An 18646-nucleotide genomic window follows, 5' to 3' on the forward strand; every position below is an offset into this window, starting at 1 on the left:
TGCTGTTAGACTCTGCTGTAGAGCAAAGTGAATCCTCTATATGTACACATATATCCCCTCCATCACACAAGGCATTGAGTAGAGTTCCCTGTGCTATACAGTAGTAGGTTGTCATTAGTTATCTGTGTTACACGTTGTACTGTATGGGTATATGTCCATCCCAATCTCCCAATTCATCCCAGCCCCCCTTCCCCCCTTGGTCTCCATAGATTTGTTCTCTACCTTTGTGTCTATTTCTGCTTTGCAAATAGGTTCATCCATACCATTTTTCTAGATTCCACATATGTGTGTTAATATATGATGTTTGTTTTTCTCTTTCTGACATACTTCACTCTATATGAGAGTCTCTAAGTCCATCCATGTCTCTGTAAATGGTACGATTTCATTCATGTTTTTTGGGCTAAGTACTATCTATATATTAATATTTATTATATATATAAGCACTCTTTCTAAAACCAACCCTGATTCTAACTCTCAGGTCTAAGATCTGAAGCACCTGCTAATGATCCTCGCAGAGCCTAGTGGCTCATCGGATAACTAGCAGCAGCAGTTAATGAACCCATCTAGTTGTCAGCTCCAAGACTTGGTGCCAGACAGGAGACATGGTAGCCGCACAATTCAGTATCAATAGGAAGGGAGCTCAAGGTCCCCGACCCTAACTCAGCGAAAGAGTCACTTGTCCCAGAACATCTATCCAGCATCTCCATGAGAAGCATTTGTACACTTTCTATATGTTGCATTGTGTGTTCTTTCACAATAATTGTTTCCTTCTATACGTGTCTCCCCAAGGTACCATAGGCTACGTGAGAGCAGAGACTGCGTCTTTTATTTTTTTCTTCCCAGTGCTTAGCACTGTGTCTGGCACATGAATGATTCTCAATAACTCTGAATCAAAAACAGAATTCCTGATCCATAGCAGACATGCAACAGAGAAGGCAATGGCACCCCACTCCAGTACTCTTGCCTGGAAAATCCCAGGGATGGAGGAGCCTGGTGGGCTGCAGTCAATGGGGTCTCAAAGAGTCAGACACGACTGAGCGACTTCACTTTCACTTTTCACTTTCATGCATTGGAGAAGGAAATGGCAACCCACTCCAATGTTCTTGCCTGGAGAATCCCAGGGACGGCGGAGCCTGGTGGGCTGCCGTCTATGGGGTCGCACAGAGTCGGACATGACTGAAGCGACTTAGCAGCAGTAGCAGTAGCAGCAGACATGCAATACATGTTAATGCCATACCTCCCATCTTTTTCTCTTCTCTTTTGTTAAAGTCTTTCTCTCTTTCTGAAGTTTTTTCTTCAACCAGAGGAACCTATATGATAAGGCAGAAGGCTTTGTATCTCTTCATATGAGACCCTTTAACAGTCTAAACTAAATAATCTAAACAGTTGAAATAAAACAGTAACTGAGCCTACCTTAAGGTGACTTCACATCCCCACTGCATACCATGATTTCACTCTTCAGTGGGACAAATGTTTCTATTGAAGAAATTTATCACCAACTTGTCATTTAAGCAGCAAACACCTGCAGTGGATGGGGTCTTTAAGGATGGTGGGTAAAGCTTCCAAAGAATCATTCATGCTATGTGGAATGGAAGAACAATAAACTCAACAGCTGATGGCAACCCAACCCACTTCATCTGGGGACAAACAGGTACAGCTAATGCACTTCACAGGCTCCCATGAATGCCGAACAAAATGCCTCCAACAAGGGAAGCATGGGGAGGGGAAAAAGGAAGGATGGGTTCAGAAAGAGAACTCAGCATCCAGTGAGCATTTGCTTATTGTGCACAAGTACAATGTTTTGCACATATTTTATTAAAAGAAACAAAAAAATTACTAAACACTGATGTATAATTGTGCACAAAATTAATTTCTATGATTTTTTAATATAAAAAATATGTATGTGCACAATAATATATGAAAAGAAAGTTCATGGAATAATTGTTTGGGATAATGAAAAGTTAGAATCAATGGAAATGTTTATTGTTAAGAGAAAACTAAAATTATGATGCCACCATACTAGGGAGTGATACACAGTTAATAAAAGAACCTGAAGTTCCTCTGTATGCACTGGCATGGAAGGATGTCCAAGTTATCAAAGAAAAAAATAAAAGCACTTCAGAATAGTATATATTTATTTGCCTAAAAATTTAAAATAAAGAAACATGCTTATAAAATGCACAGAAAATCATCTGGGAGAATTCATGCCAAAAGATGAATAGTGACTACCTCAGAAAGGAAGACTTAAGAAATGAGAAAGGGGGAGGGGCGGGAAGGAAAAGAGATGACATTTTACTTTTTTCTCATATATGTTTCCTATATATATATTCAAGATTTGCTTGACTCTTTCACAATGAGCTTTATTAGTTGAATACTTTTAGAAACTTTGAGATATTGGATTACTTTGAAATCAGGTTTGGAATCAGCTCCATTGCTTATTTTGGGCATTTATTCCATCTTTCTATCTATAACTTTTCCGAGCTGGAAAATAATTATATTGCTATTTCATGGCACGGTAGCAGAAGATGATCTGTGTAAAGCTTTTAACCTACTGAAGTGAAAGTGAAGTCGCTCAGTCACTGACTCTTTGTGACCGCATGGACTGTAGCCTTCCAGGCTCCTCCATCCCTGGGATTTTCCAGGCAAGAATGCTGGAGTGGGTTGCTGTTTCCTTCTCCAGAGGATCTTCCCACTCAGGGATTGAACCCGGGTCTGCTGCATTGCAGGTGGATTCTTTACCATCTGAGTCATTAGGGAAGCCCATTTTAACCCACTGCTGAGTACTAATAACACTGATTGTGCTATCGTGTCCAACTCTTTGTGACCCCATGGACTGTAGCCCACCAGTCTCCTCTGTCCATGGGATTCTCCAGGCAAGAATACTGGAGTGGGTTGCCATTTCCTTCTCCAGGGGATCTTCCTGACCCAGGGATTGAACCCACGTTTCTTACATCACCTGCATTGGCAGGCAGTTCTTTATAACTAGCGCCATGTGGGAAGCCCCCAATAACACTGATTGCTGCTGCTGCTAAGTCGCTTCAGTCGTGTCCGCCTCTGTGCGACCCCATAGATGGCAGCCCACCAGGCTCCCCCATCCATGGGATTCTCCAGGCAAGAACACTGGAGTGGGTTGCCATTTCCTTCTCCAATGCATGAAAGCGAAAAGTGAAAGTGAAGTCACTCAGTCGTGTCCGACTCAGCGACCTCATGGACTGAAGCCTGCCAGGCTCCTCCATCTACGGGATTTTCGAGACAAAAGAGTTCTGGAGTGGGGTGCCATTGCCTTCACCAATAACACTGATTAGTATAGGTTAATTATTTCTGAGTAATAAAGCACAGCAAAATCAGTGGTTCAAAATAACAAACGAATTTATTATCATTCATGCAAACCTAGCTTTTCTGGGGTAGGCTGATATAAACTGGGCTTGGCTGAGCTGCTTGGCTGAAGTTGGCTCTGCTCTGTACACCACTCTTCCTCCTTGAACTAATGGGGTAATCAGAGCATGTCCTTCTCATGGTGATGGCAAAACCACAAACATACAATGTCTTTTAATGCCTTAGGCTCAGAATCTACACTGCCATTTCAGCTTCCTTCTACTGGCCAAGAAAATCACATGGCCAAGCCCAAAGTAAAAGCGTGTAAAAACATACTTCGCTAAGTAAGGGTGGTCAAGAATCTTCAGTTGCCTAAGATAAAGAGGGCTTCCCAGAATGAGGAAATGTTCATGCTAGAACCAGGAAACTCCTGAGTAAATAAGGACCAGATGGTCACTCAGTATCTCTCTACTCCTTTAGTAGGATAACTTCAAAGTCACCCAGCAAACAGAGCGGTTATAGGGACCGGGTGATGAATTAGGGCCAAGGATGCAATTTACCACACTTTTAATAAAGTTATCATCTTCTAGGAAAATAGGCAAATAGCAGGTAGTCAAAATTATTTTTGGCAGGTTGGTTTGAAGCTGGCCAAACAAAATCAGATCCTCCCATAGTCTCCATGGACAGAATATTTCCCAGAATAGTCTCAGAATTGAAAATATCTTGGTAGTAAGGGGTTATGGCATCAGATAGGTGATCAGTCTAGATTCTCAAAAAAAAAAAAAGCTTAAGGTGGCTTTCAATCAAATTCTAATTTCATTTGACAGAGAATAAGACAAGTCTCTGTAAGATCAATGAGAATCGCTCTTATCTTTCCTTCCAGGGAGAACACTCTGCATATAACAGACTCTTAGCAAGAACAGGTTGACTTTTAATCATGTGTTTATGTGTGAACGTTAATATGTATTTAGTTCCCTCAGCTTCACTAATTCTTCCCCCCCCAACCCACAATGTGTGGTTGCCCAGAGGTTAAATCCATAGAGCCACAAGGAGCCTGCTATTTCCTGCTCCCCACCACTTCCTTCTTCCTGTCTAGACTGTGTATTTCTCATCCGAAGACAGATCCTTACTGGATAAGATCGGTGCGTGGTTACAAATTACAATGAATGACTTCTCTCTCTTCATAACCATTTTCTTTATCTGAAACATGCCAGAGGGAGGCCTCTTAAAGCCCACAGGTGTTTGGATGTTCAAATATTTTAAAAAAATTTTTTTAAGGAAAAGCAGGACTAGACATTCCTGACAAGAATGGGCTGTTAAAATGCTTTAGGGTTCATTTTTGTGTGAATTTGAAGAATGAAACAAAGAAATATTAATTTGTTAACTTAAACATATTCAACTGAGGCAGAGCTGACTGTCAAAAGCACTGGAGGATCAACATGTCAGCTTGTTTGGAAATTTCAGGGAAAATCAATTAAAATTCAAGTGACCTCTGAGGCAAGTATCTGGCCACTAACCTCTTTACGAATTACAATGTAGGTGCCAATACAAGTGGATTAAACTGCTTAGAGCACTTTTAATGATGAAGTAGTTTTAATGCTGCAGTTTAGATAGATTACCTTAAATTATAATCAATAATGTTAAAGGTACCCAATCTTGAACTTTATGACACTCTACAGACTAAGTAAGTGGGCTCAACCAAGAATGAAGGTCTTTTTAGCTGCCCATCTGCCCTCACAAATGGACACATTCCCCCCTCTTTGACATTCCACAGTTTATAGTTCTGAACAGACCACCTGCTCTAAAAGGCCTAGAAGCAATTTAATCTAAAGATTTAAGAGGCTGTTAATCACATGGGACTGATAGACACTGACAAGCTCTTTGCGTTGCCTGAGATTCCGGGACAGCTGAGCACCCAGGCCATTCCCAGCTTGAACATAATGAGGGCAAACTGGTCCCAGAGACCAGCTTCTTCCTAGACCTCCTTTTGATCTGTTGCCTCCCCACCCCAGCTATTTTCATTCTTGTTTTAATTTGATGAGGCAGGTGGTCAAGAAGTGCAACATCCCAGGAAGATGTAAAAAGGCATGAGGTAAATAATAATCAGCTGTGTTGCTGCCTTCAATCTTTTCTTTAAATGATCTCACATGACATTAGGATCAGAAGGATAAACTAGGATATTGAGCTTATCGGTTAATCATGATCTTCTCTGAGAAGGGTGGACCAACCAAGCATGCTGACGAATAAATACAAAAGAGATAAGACAAAGTGAATGCAGGAGACCCAGGTTCGATCCCTGAGTCAGGAAGATCCCCTGGAGAAGGGTGTGGCAACTCACTCCAGCATTCTTGGCTGGAGAATTCCATGGACAGAGGAGCCTGGTGGGCCACAGTCCATAGGGTCGCAAAGAGCTGGACACGACCAAGCAACTAACACAAGACAAAGTGATAAAGTTCCCTTAGTGTTTCAAATCATGAAGAAAATTTTAAAAATTGCAAGACAAATATCTTCCTTGATTTAATAGCTGATCAGGGGATAGGAAATAAGGAAGAATCTATTATGCCATAGAAAGGTTCTCCAGAGAACTGAGGCAATTTTTTTTACTTAATATGAGCCATTGATTAATGACTGGGAAAAAAAAAATGTTTAGGGAGTTAGAGACTTGTAATTTTATTTGCTTCTGAGAGTAGAAAGTGCGGAAGGAGGGAGGGCCACCTGAGTAATTAGAATTGAAAGATCTGAGCCTGTGAAAAACAGAGGAAATTAAATTAGGGAGTCTTATAGAAAGAGATGGAAGCTTGTAATATAAAGTCTTCATAGAGATGAGAATGAGAACTAATAGTTTCTGGTGACTAACAATGTGCCAGGAACTTCCCATGCTAATTCTACTCTTTAGGGCAGGCATTATCCCATATTCCATCAACTTTAAAATAAACACATACACAGGTAGATTGTGTGTATATTTAAATTTAATATATACATACATGGACTTCTCTGGTGGCTCAGTGGTAAAGAATCTGCCTGCCAATGCAGAAGTCGGTTCAATCCATGGGCCAGGAAGATCCCCTGGAGAAGGAAATGGCAACCCACTCCAGCAATCTTGCCTGAAAAATCCCATGGACAGAGGAGCCTGGTGGGCTATAGTCCATGGGGTTGCAAAGAATCAGACACAACTTAGCAACTAAACAACAACAATGCATATATATATATATGCATATATAATATCATATATATCATAATATCACATAGATAGATAGACACACATATTTGTTGTTGTCATTCAGTCGCTAAGTTGTGTCCAACTGGTTGCACCCCCATGGACTGCAGCTCCATAGGCTCCTCTGTCCTCCACTATTTCCTGGAGTTTGCTCAAATTCTTGTTCATTCAGTCAGTGATGCACACCCACAGATATAAGACATTTTAACACAAGATGTCACCTTACAATCACCATCGACTAGAGGGCAGACATGATGTAATTCTATCATTGTCTGTGAATGTGTAAACTCATAATACTGTCACTTCAGTTGACTTATGCACATCCTTGGCACTACATATGTTGGGTTGAATTGTTGTTTAAAATCTTTTATGCTATGATCTGGGTTTAAACTGAAGGTTATTTTATGAGCAGAACCAGCATAAAAACTGATCAAGAAAGTGGATCAAATTTGGTATTAGTAAAGCAAGTATTCATCACAGTAAAGACCCTGATTCCTGATTTTCTTACAAAGCAACAGCCAAATGCTTTAAGGGGTCCTAAGAAACGAAGTCACTAACAAAGAGATGAGACTATGCTTTCTTTCATTACTGAGCTTTATGTGAAATAATTGGCTATTACATGCCAAGCAATGCAAATGAAGTCAGGATAAATGACCAAATACCCAAAAAACTACTTAAGGACATTTTCACACTTGGAAAGCCTGGTCTGTCTGATTCATGTGTGATTAGCAGTGTTGTTTTGTAATTTTCTTGCTAGTACATAAAATCACGGTGCATCTTATGTCTAAAGGCACTTAGATTCAATTAACTAAGATATTACTACATCTTTTCTACAGATAAGAATTCAGAGGCTCAGATAAGTTAAAGTACTTGCCCCAAAGCCCACAGGGAGTCCGTTCTTAAAGTCATCTTTTAAACTGAGGTCAATCTGATTCCAGAACTTATACTCTTAACCATCATGATAAATTACTTCCCAAATAAGAGAGAGAAGATTGACTTAGTTCTTTGAAAAAATAAGTCAGATAATGGCAAGTCTCGATAAATATTCATCTCAGGAAAAAGTTGAGAAGTCTTTTTACAAAGGCCTACTACACCTCAGGGTGTCTTTGGTCTTCCCCACTCTGTCTCATCTAGCACTCCCCCTTACTCACTCTGCTCCAGTTTCACTGGCTTCTTGCTTTGCTCTTATGCTCTAAGTTGCTCCCACTTCAACTATGCTCCTATCTCAGGGCCTTTGCACTTGCTGTTCTCACTACTTGGAGTACTTTCCCATCACTGTGTGTAAAACAGAAGCTCTCTACCTCTTTTCAGACCCTCTCCATCCCCTTTAATTTATTGCTATATGAAATATTAGACATGTGTTCCTTTGCTTGTTGCTTGCGACAATATGAGCAAGCTTCAGAGCACAGGAGCCTTGTTGTATACATTTCCATATCTGTATGGAGTGTGGGTACTTGCATGAAAAAAACAAATCTTCCTCTGACAAGGTCAACACACTATCTTTCCTTTCTGTTCTGTCAATTCAAAAAATTACCATAAATTGGCATCTATAGATTATTATTACTCATAAATCAGTAATTCTGTTTTTCATTCCTTTGGGGGCTTAATGAGGAGTTATACTTTTGCAATATATATTTATTCTATTTTGTTTTTGTTTGTTTGTTTTTGGCTCCGCTGGGTCTCCGTTGCTGCTCATGGGGTTTCTCTAGTTGCAGTGAGATCATGGGCTTCTCATGGACATGGCTTCTCTAGTTGTGGAGAACAGGCTCTAGGGCATGCAGGCTTCAGTAGTAAGGGCTCAGTAATTGTGGCCTGTGGGCCCTACAGCACTGGCTTAGTAGTTGTGGGGCATGGACTTAGATGCCCCACGGCATGTGGGATCTTCCCAGACCAAAGATGGAACCCATGTCCCCTGCATTGCAAGGCAGATTCTTATCCACTGGACCACCAGTAGAATGTTTGCAAATGCAGATTCCAGAACCAGACCACTTGGATTTTAATGTGGGCTCTACCACTCACCTTTGTGATGTCATGAAAATTGCTCAACTCCTCTGAGTCTTAGTTTCCTCATCAGTAAAATGGAGTCAATTTTACTATCTGGACTGACTGTAAAGGATTGACTTCTGAGGATTCTAAAAAGGATTAAATTAAATAACACAGGTACATGGCCTGACTCATGTTGTCTTTTTTTTTTTTTTCCTAACTGAAGGATAATTTTTTTACAGAATTTTGTGGTTTTCTGCCAAACATCAACAAGAATCAGCCATAGGCACACCAATGTCCCCTCCCTCCCAGACCTCCTTCCCATCTTTCTCCCCATCCCACCCTTCTAGAGTGTCTCAGCATCCCTGTTTGAGTTCCCTGAGTCATACAGCAAATTCCCATTGGCTATCTATTTTACATATGGTATTGTAAGCTTCCATGTTACTCTCTCCAGACATTTCACCTTCCCCCTTCTCCTCCCCGCCTGCCCATAGGTCTGTTCTCTGTCTGTTTCTCCATTGCTGCCCTGAAAATAAAGTCATCAGTGCCATCTCTTTAGATTCCATATATATATGTCAGTATATGATATTTCTCTTTCTCTTTCTGACTTACTTCACCCTGTATAATAGGCTCTAGGTTCGTCCACCTCATTAGAATGGATTCAAATACATTCCTTTTTATGGCTAAATAGTATTCCATTGTATATATGTACCACTGCTTCTTTATCCATCTGACTCATACTAAGTCTTAAATGAGCTATTTCTTTTGATTGATGAATTACTTCCACTTTACCTAACAGGAGTGGTTAAGATGATTCCCAATCAAGGGAAAAAATTTCCCCAAAGGGATGTTTGGCAATGCTGGAAACAATTTTGGTTATCACGACTGGGGACGCTACTCTGTTTAGTAGGTAAGAAGCCAGGGATGCTGCTAAACATCTTATAGTGCAGAGGGTGAGGGATGAGGGTGGACGACAAAGAATTACAGAACCAAAACGTCAATAATGTCACTGAGGAGAAACCTTTATAGATAGAGAACATTTGTTTTGACATACTATGTGTGTGTGTGTGCCAAGTCACTTCAGTCATGTCTGGCTCTTTGCGATCCTATGGACTATAGCCCTCCAGGGTCGTCAGTCCATGGGATTCTCTAAGCAAGAATACTCGGCTAGGTTGCCATGCCCTCTTCCAAGGGATCTTCCCGACCTAGGGATCGAACCTGAGTATCTTATGCCTTCTGCATTGGAAGGTGGGTTCTTTACCACTAACGCTAACTGGGAAGCACTTAACATATTACTAGCTCCAGTATTTCAGAGAAATTAAGAAATTTTAAAGCGGGAGAGGGGGAACTTTTTTAAACTGAACCACTACTCCTTCTGTAATGCCTGTAAAACCAACTTAGAGATGAAAATCCACACTCACATTGCCCCACTCTAGAAGCCTTGTCTTAAATCTCTTCTTATCTCTGCCTTTTAAAATTTATGGCCATGTACATGCAGGTACTGTTGCCCAGACCCCAGAATTCCCAGGCAATTTTCCTTGGAGATTCTTGTTATTTCAGTTCTGCATCAGACCACTAGAGGGCACAGAAGCACCATCAATCATGCAGCATTTGTGTACCAGACTCAGTTTTCAATAATGCAAATCTTAACAAAAAATGCTGAATTATTCCTGGTCCCTAAAATAGAAACTACTCAAAATATATTTATTAAACACCTCTATAGGTACAGAGTTTAAAAGGTTGGATTCAACTGTCAGGCTGATGCAAAAGTAATTGCAGTTTTGCCTTGTTGAACTTTGCCATTTGATACTGGAGTACCTTCTTAAATAAATGTGGTTATGTTATACATAATTTTAGTATGCATTTCTAGCTTTATGTCTTTTTGCTAGTGAATTATTACTTGCTGTTTTTATATGTATTTTAGACTATGGAAATAATGTTAGACAAAAGCAAATTCAAGCAATTTTCTTATTTGAGTTCAAAATGGGTCATAAAGCAGTGGAGACAGCTTGTAACATCAACAATGCATTTGGCCCAGCAACTGCTAATGAATGGACAGTGGAGTGGTGGTTTTGCAAAGGAGATGAGAGCCTTGAAGATGAAGAGCATAGTGGCTGGCTATTGGAAGTTGATGACAACCATCTGAGAGCATCATCAAAGCTGATGCTCTTACAACTACATGAGAAGTTGCCCCAAAACTCAGTGTCGATCATTCTATGGTTGTTTGTTGTTTGAAGCAAATTGGAAAGGTGAAAAGTCTCAGTAAGTGGGTGCCTCATGAGCTGACTAGAAATCAAAAAAATCATCATTTTCAAATGGCTTCTCTTATTCTATGGAACAGTAATGAACCATTTCTAAATCCGATTGTAATGTGTGACAAAAAGTGGATTTTGTAAGACAACCAGCAACAACCAACTCAGTGGCTGGACCAAGAAGAAGCTCCAAAGCACTTCCCAAAGCCAAACTTGAACCAAAAAAAAAGCAAGTCTGTAGTATGTTACAATAAATCTTCTCATTCTATAAAGGTTTCTCCTCAGTGACATCATGGTCACCGTTTGGCAGTCTGCTGCCCATCTCCACTCAGCTTTCTGAATCTTGACAAAACCATTGTATCTCAGAAGTATACTCAGCAAATTGATGAGATGCACTGAAAACTGCAACCCCTGTAGCCAGCATTGGGCAACAAAAAGGGCCCAGTTCTCTGAGATGATGCGTAATTGCATGTCACACAACCAACACTTCAAAAGTTGAATGAATTGGGCTATGAAGTTTGGCCCTATCTGCCATGTTCACCTGACCTCTTGCCAACTGACTACCGTGTCTTCAAGCATCTCAACAACTTTCTGCAGGGAAAATGCTTCCACAACCAGCAGGACGCAGAAAATGCTTTCTGAGAGTTCATTGAATCCCAAAGCATGTTTTTTTTGTTTTTGGTTTTTACTGCAAGAATAAGCAAATTTGTTTCTAGTTGGCAAAGCTGTGTTGATTGTAATGGTTCCTATTCTGATTAACAAAGACTGTTTGAGCCAAGTTGTAATGATTTACAATTTACAGTCTGAAACTGCTATTACTTTTCCATCAACCTAATAATTTCACTCTAATTGTCATCAAACTGTAAATCGTGGTAGTAATTTAATTCAATGTCATGTTAAATGGAAATATAATGAATAACCACTGATGATATTGTGAAAAGTCTGAGGCTATAATGATGCTATTATGATAATATTTTATGACTATGCTGAACTCACTTTGATGAAGATTTGGTCATGCCGTGAGCTGTGTGTGTGTGTGTGTGTGTGTGTGTGTGCATGCGTGTTCAGTCATGTCTAACTCTTTGCCACCCCATGGACTGTAGTCTGCCAGGCTCCTCTGTCCATGGGATTTTCCAGGGAAGAAAACTGGAGTGGGTTGCCATTTCCTACTCCAGGGGAACTTCCCAACCCAGGGATCGAACTGAGTCTCCTGTGTCTCCTGCATTGGCAGATGGATTCTTTACCACTGTGCCACCTGGGAAGCCCCATGCTATGAGTTAATTCATATCAAATAGATACATATGATCTTATCTATCAGGAATTAAATAAAAATTAAGCAGGAATCAGAACCTAAATACGAACTCCAAGTTGGACTAAATAGCATTATTGTGCTGAGGCCTGAATCAAACACAGACCAAAGCATTAATAATCATTGTCTTAAGCCTGCATAACTGAAAAAAATATTATCACTAAATATTTAGATATATCAATTTCATACACTCAGGTTTAGAATAGAGGCACTGAGGAAAAATTGTAGAAAATTTCAGAAGGAACTGATTGAACAATTATTTTAAAGAGCAGAGCATCCAGCTGTTTCTCCTTTCAACTAAAGATTAACAGAAGCATGAATACAAATATTGCACAGTTGAGTCCTAAACTTGTGACATCCCAAGTTGTTCACAATTATCCCTAAAGAGATTCCAAGATTCTGTTTGAAAGTAATCTTAATTAACTTATACACACACACACACAAATCTAAATAAACAAAACTGCTGTGTATCTTGACATGGAACTGAAGAGCTAAAAATGGTGTCAAGTCCAATAAACGGAAATAGGTAAAACTATTTGGGTGTCGTTTGAGGGGCTCCAAAGAGCTCCAGTATCACAGTCCTTTATGTCTCAGCACAGAAAAGAATTCAGCGAGAAGTGAAGTGATTTATTAGAGTGAGACGCTTGTGAGGTTTACAAGTGGGTGGGCGAGAAATGTCTCACTGAGAACTTACTGGGCTACATTTTTATAATCAAAGGAAGAGTGGGGAAAGGGAAAATAATTTCTTTGTCTTTTCTGAGTAGACATCATTCTTCCATCTTCAGCTTCTCTGCCAGGTCGGGCGGATGAGTTTTCTTGTCCCTACATGGTCAAGCTAGGTCCACAAATGACTGTTTTTCATGTGTGTGGAGAGCACGTCCTAGGGAATCATTTCTGAGCTCACTGGGCAAGATACAGATCTCATGCCACCATTGTTTTATTGTTTTGGGGCATGACTTGTGTATGGTTTTGTTACTAAGAAAGCCTGCTTGGTTTTGTGGTTAAGCAAGACTTCTTTCTTGAGTAATCATTAACTTACAGAGGTCTCATATATATATATATGTGTGTGTGTGTGTGTGTGTGTGTGTGTGTGTGTGTGTATCTATATATATTACATAGCTTAGAACCCTGTAGTGGAACTAATTATTTAATCACCTACTTTGTCCTTTTACTCTATCTCTATCATAGGAATCAATGATTCAGAAAGTAGGAGACTGCATAGAATAGCGATTAACCACATAGGTCTGATATCAGACTCTCTAGGTTAGAAAACTGCCTGTACCAGTTAATTTTTTTCAATTGAGATAGAGTTGATGTATTATGTAAATCTCAGGTGTATAACATAGGGATTCATGATTTTTAATGGTTATATCCCATGTATAAAGTATTGCTGTATTCCCTGTGTTGTACAATATATTCTTGTAGTTTGTTTATTTCATACATGGTAGTTTGTACCTCTTAATCCCCCACCCCTACCAAGCCCCTCCCCTTTCCCTCTCCCCACTATCAGTTAATAGTTTTGAGCTTCTGGGAAAATCTTTTTATGTCTCTATGCTTTAGCTATAAAATAGCTGTGAATATCATAGTATGGTTTACCTCATAGGGTTGATGTGGGGATTACATGAGTGAATACAGGCACAGCACCTAGAACAGTGTCTAGAACATATTAACTCTACATAAGGGTTTTCCATTATAATTATCATTTCCATTAGAGGCTAGATCAACCCAAGATGTAAATATCTATACCCCTTCTCTTTTCAGTTGGCCATGCCCTTTCTTTCTAAAGTATCACTTGAACGTTTTTCTCTAAGAAAAGCAACAGACTGAACATATCAGACTTCATGGACCTTGAGATATACAAAAAAGTTGATTTCTGAGCTGTCACATCACAATCATCATAAAAGAAGCAGCCTTCCATTTTTTCCCTTTCCATTTCCCCATTATGTGCCCACTCCATTTTTTTTAATCAGTATTGATCTTTAAAAAAGTGCAAATAAAGGAGAGAGAAGAAATTATTTTTATTTTTTCATTGAACCTCCAACTTTCAAGCCAGACATGAGGATAAACATAATCTATAATAGAAAAATCCTCTTAAAATTTTTGTAAGGCACCCTTTGAAAAGGTTGAGTAATTTAATGAGAATACAATTTTTTCCTTTTATCAAGTTCTAGAAATGTTTACTGACTGCTAAAAGTTTTTTTTTCCTCCTGTAACAATTGTTTATCACTAACTTGTGAGGAAGTCAGGAATCCAAAGGAAGAAAGAATATAGGACAAACCCAGAACCCAAATCTTGTCATCGTGTAACAGTTAATGCCCTGACCTATTGCCATGGAAATAAGACCTCAGTGTCAGAATAACATGGTTTCCAGGGTGTACAGCATACCTCCCCCAGTATTTCATTCAACTTCAATCAATTTCATTTCATTCAGAAAAATCCTTATTTGGGGAGGTCAGTCCCAAATCCTAAAAAGGCCAAAATGTCAGATGCTCAGTATATTAAGGTGTAAATCCATTAGTGAAAACTCACTAACCCATGTCAGAATCAGTTTTATGTCACATCAGTATGTTATGTATTCCATCACAGCAAGACCAAGTTGCCCAGAAATGAAAAAAACTTAAAACATGCATGAAACTAAGCACAGATAGGGCCTCTCTAGATGAAAAATTCCATTAAGTATTTTTTTTACACCACAGAGCGTAATTGTGAAGTGATCAGACTCTAGAAACAGGGGGACTGGCTTTGGATCCTACCATTCCCACTTCTTATATAACTGTCATCAACATCCCTAATTCTCTATGCTTCAGTTTCTCCATTTGTAGAATAAGAATAGTTCTCACCTCACAGGATCATTGTAAGAATTAAATGAGTTAATATATACAGAGTACTCAGTGCCTCACACACTAGATAAGCACTAGATAGGCATTTGTCATCATAAAAATAATTATTTTATTATAAATTGTGATTGATGAAAGAACATTTCATCATTAGATGTTCAGTTTTTACTTTCATTTAAAATGTCCTGTTTGCAATGTTTAAACATTTTAAAAAAACTTACTTTTATTGTATGCAATGGCTAAATGAATAAATACAACTTCAAAAGAAGGGAAAAGTAAACTCACCCGAGGATTCTCCTTTTTTTTTCATTTTTTGTTTTTGGGCACTGTGCAAAGCATTTTGCTACATCCCATTACAGTTCAGGACAACCCAAAGTCAATGAATGAATGATGAACAGAACAGTTTCGTGACCAATTAGCAGCCAGGCCTATTCATTCTAATTGTGGGACCAGATCAGAGATTACTTAGCAACCACTTGAGTAAATGATGGGGAAGTCTCTGCAGAGCAGTTTCATAATTGTAATCAAGCAAACATCATTAAAGACTTTCTCCTGAACTTATTTCCTGAACTCTGCTTATCTGCAAGTCATCAGAATAAACAGGTCCAATTAAAGAAAGCAGAGACATCCTCCTCAGATCATGGATGCCCAGGAACATGTGGTCTCCAAACCTGGGAAAGAATGCTTGCTGGATCCTTTGGCTCACATGTGAACAAATATAAAGTTAAATAAAACAGTATTTTGGATTATAAATCTTCACCAGGACTTAGGATTAGCATCTTATATAAGCATATCTCAGAGGCTTCCCCAGTGGCTCAGAGGTGAAGAATCCACCTGCAATGCAGAAGTCGCAGGTTCAATCCCTGGGCTGAGAATATCCCCTGAAGGAGGATCTAGCAACCCACTCCAGTAGTCTTGCCTGGAGAATCCCATGGACAGAGGAGCCTAGCAGGCTAGAGTCCACAGGATCACATAGAGTCAGGACATGACTGAAGTGACTTAGCACACGGGCATAAGCATATCTCATCTCTGGGTGGGACTGCCACGTGAATAATTCTCTGTGCCCCTCCGTGATCCTTCTAGCTCAGTTCTATCATCTCCATCTATTCGTCTAAGAGCCTAGAGTCAGAAGGATCTGAGAAGTTGAGTTCAGCCTCTCAGTGGTTTTTGCTATAGAAAGTCACAGGCTGCCACACGAATACTTTCAGCTGTACATTTCAACTCCCCTTGAGTTCATCTACTCCATACATATTTATATAACACCTATATGTTACATATATTGGGTTGTATGTTAGAAATACAAAATTAAAAAAAATTAAGTCTTTGCTGGCAAGAAGCACATTATCTGCTGGAAGAGAGAGGTGTGAGAAAACAACGACAAAAGTGTGAAATAGTTCTATAGGAGTAAGTACTGCATGCTATGTGAGTGTATAATAATAGTTAAAATAGTCAACATTCATTTCGTATCAAGCTCTGCTCTAAAATTCAACACGCATTAACTCTCTCATCCTCACGACAGTCTTAAAGGTAAATTGAGGTGCTGACAGGTTAAGTCACTTACTCAGAGTCACACAGTAAGTGTCACAGCCAGTTTAGTTGAAATATGTACCCCACTCTGAGAGAATTAAGACTTCCTGGAGGAAGGAGGTGGAATAAGAGGATGTCTGAGAGACGGATGTGAATCAGTTAGATAAAGTAGGGGAAGGTCATCCTATGCAGAGGGAAAAATATGTGCCAGCCTCACCCCTGGGCCCCGCAATAGGACCTAGTGTTCATCCAGTGGTGTCCCTCCCCTTGGTTACGAGGACTACAGGCCAAGGGCTCATGGCCACCTAGAGCCCCTGTTCCCAACTCTTCCCATTCTAGACATGCGTGCGTGCTACGTTGCTTCAGTCGTGTCTAACTCTATGACCCCACGGACTGTATCCTGCCGGGCTCCTCTGTCCATGAGATTCTCCAGGCAAGAATACTGCAGCGGGTTGCCATGTCCTCCTCCAGGGGATCTTCCTGACCCAGGGATCATGGTGCTCTAGAAACCTCAATGGCTTCTTCCATTTTCCTAAGTGGGGGCCAAGCTGTTCTGTGCTTCTTGCTGGGGAACGGCCATGCTCAGGGGGTGTGAACGGTGCCTGGGTGTGCAGGCTGGAGTGTCCGTAAACTTACACACAGACGGGTTGTACAAGACAGATGAAGGAGTGGGAAGAGAAGGCTGGTGGGCTGGGTGTTGGGAGCTGGCTATGACATTCTGACGTGAAACTCTGAAGAGTCTGAGAATTCAAAATCTGAACCTAACTTTCTAGGTAGTTACAAAGCTGTTTTTGTCAAAGGTAAAGGATAGAACACATTTTATGTAACAGTGTGTTAGCTTAATGTACACATTTTAGGAACATGGCCTGTGGCCTGAATTTGTACCCAAGCCCTACAAATGTCAGAGGTAAACCTCCTGTGTGTAAGGGATGAAGATGTGAGAAAGACAGCTGGCCCAAGAAACTAAATGTAGCCAAGCTGAAGCCTAGACCAGGAGGCATAGAGTTCAGGGATGCTCCTGCCTGCTGAGTGACTTGAACTTAACTCAGAAGACTGCAGAGGTCATTACAGATTTTAAGGTGGAGAGTAGGCCAGGCTTTAGGTTTGGAGTGCTCACGTCACACGTGTCAAGCTGCTGTCTGCAAAAGAAACACATGATGATATTTTCATTCTCACTTCTTTCTTTTGCCTCTATTCAGAAGCAGGAAAGAAAAAGAATGGTGATGTCTTTTGTGGCAGTAGGAGTCCAAATAGCAAAGCCTGGTACAGGTAGAAGAGCAAACATGTGGGGGTCAAAAATAGCAAGCTGACATTCTTATCTGACTGATTCAGCTGGTGAGAGCCTGAAATCACATATTCAGAGAAGCTGGGCTGCCAAGACAAAGCCCAGGAGCCCACAGATGTCAAGGGTAGGATGCCTGGGAGTGGGTCAAGGGCATGGGGCAGAGCCAGGTGGATAATCAAAGAGCTAACATAGACCTGATGCACGTGAGTCCTTGGAGTGAGGCTTGCTTCACCCCTGGGGTGCAGCAGGAGACTCCCAGTTATTGAATGACATCCTGGAGCAAGGCCAGTTGGGCCAGGCGTTCAGATAGACAGGACATGTCTCTCATGGCCTTGGCCACACAAGACTGCATTTAACCACAATCAATGGACACTGGACAAACAGTAGGTCCTTCAGTAGGTCTCCATAATATACATTTATCAAATTTTGTTTCCAAAAATAACCTGACTTCCTTGTGGAGCATTATCCTTCCACCACCATACATGATTTTGAAAAGAACAATAAACTCTAACTGAGCTTCCCATCAACAGACAAATCTTTTGGGGACTGTCCCATCCCACCTTACAACCAGGTGAAAGTGATGTGACCTAAGTTCAAGCTATCAATCACTCACTGCGTGTGTGAGCTAAATTGCTTCAGTTGTGTTAGACTCTTTGCAACCCTTTAGGCTGTAGCCCACCAGGCTCCTCTGTCCATGGGATTCTCAAGGCAAGAATACTGGAGTGAGTTGTCATGCCCTCCTCCAGGGGATCTTCCACCCCAGGGATGGAACCTGCGACTCTTGTATCTCTTGCATTGGCAGGTGGGTTCTTTACCACTAGCGTGGCATGTGAAGCCCCAAACACTAACCCCAAGACTGTAAATGGTGTGCCAGTAAGGCAAGGATATGAGAACAGTTGGGGCGAAGATTAAAGCAGTAGC

Source organism: Giraffa tippelskirchi, chromosome 4, assembly GCF_054371585.1.
Source record: "Giraffa tippelskirchi isolate mGirTip1 chromosome 4, T2T-mGirTip1v1.2.pri, whole genome shotgun sequence".
Lineage (NCBI taxonomy): Eukaryota > Metazoa > Chordata > Mammalia > Artiodactyla > Giraffidae > Giraffa > Giraffa tippelskirchi.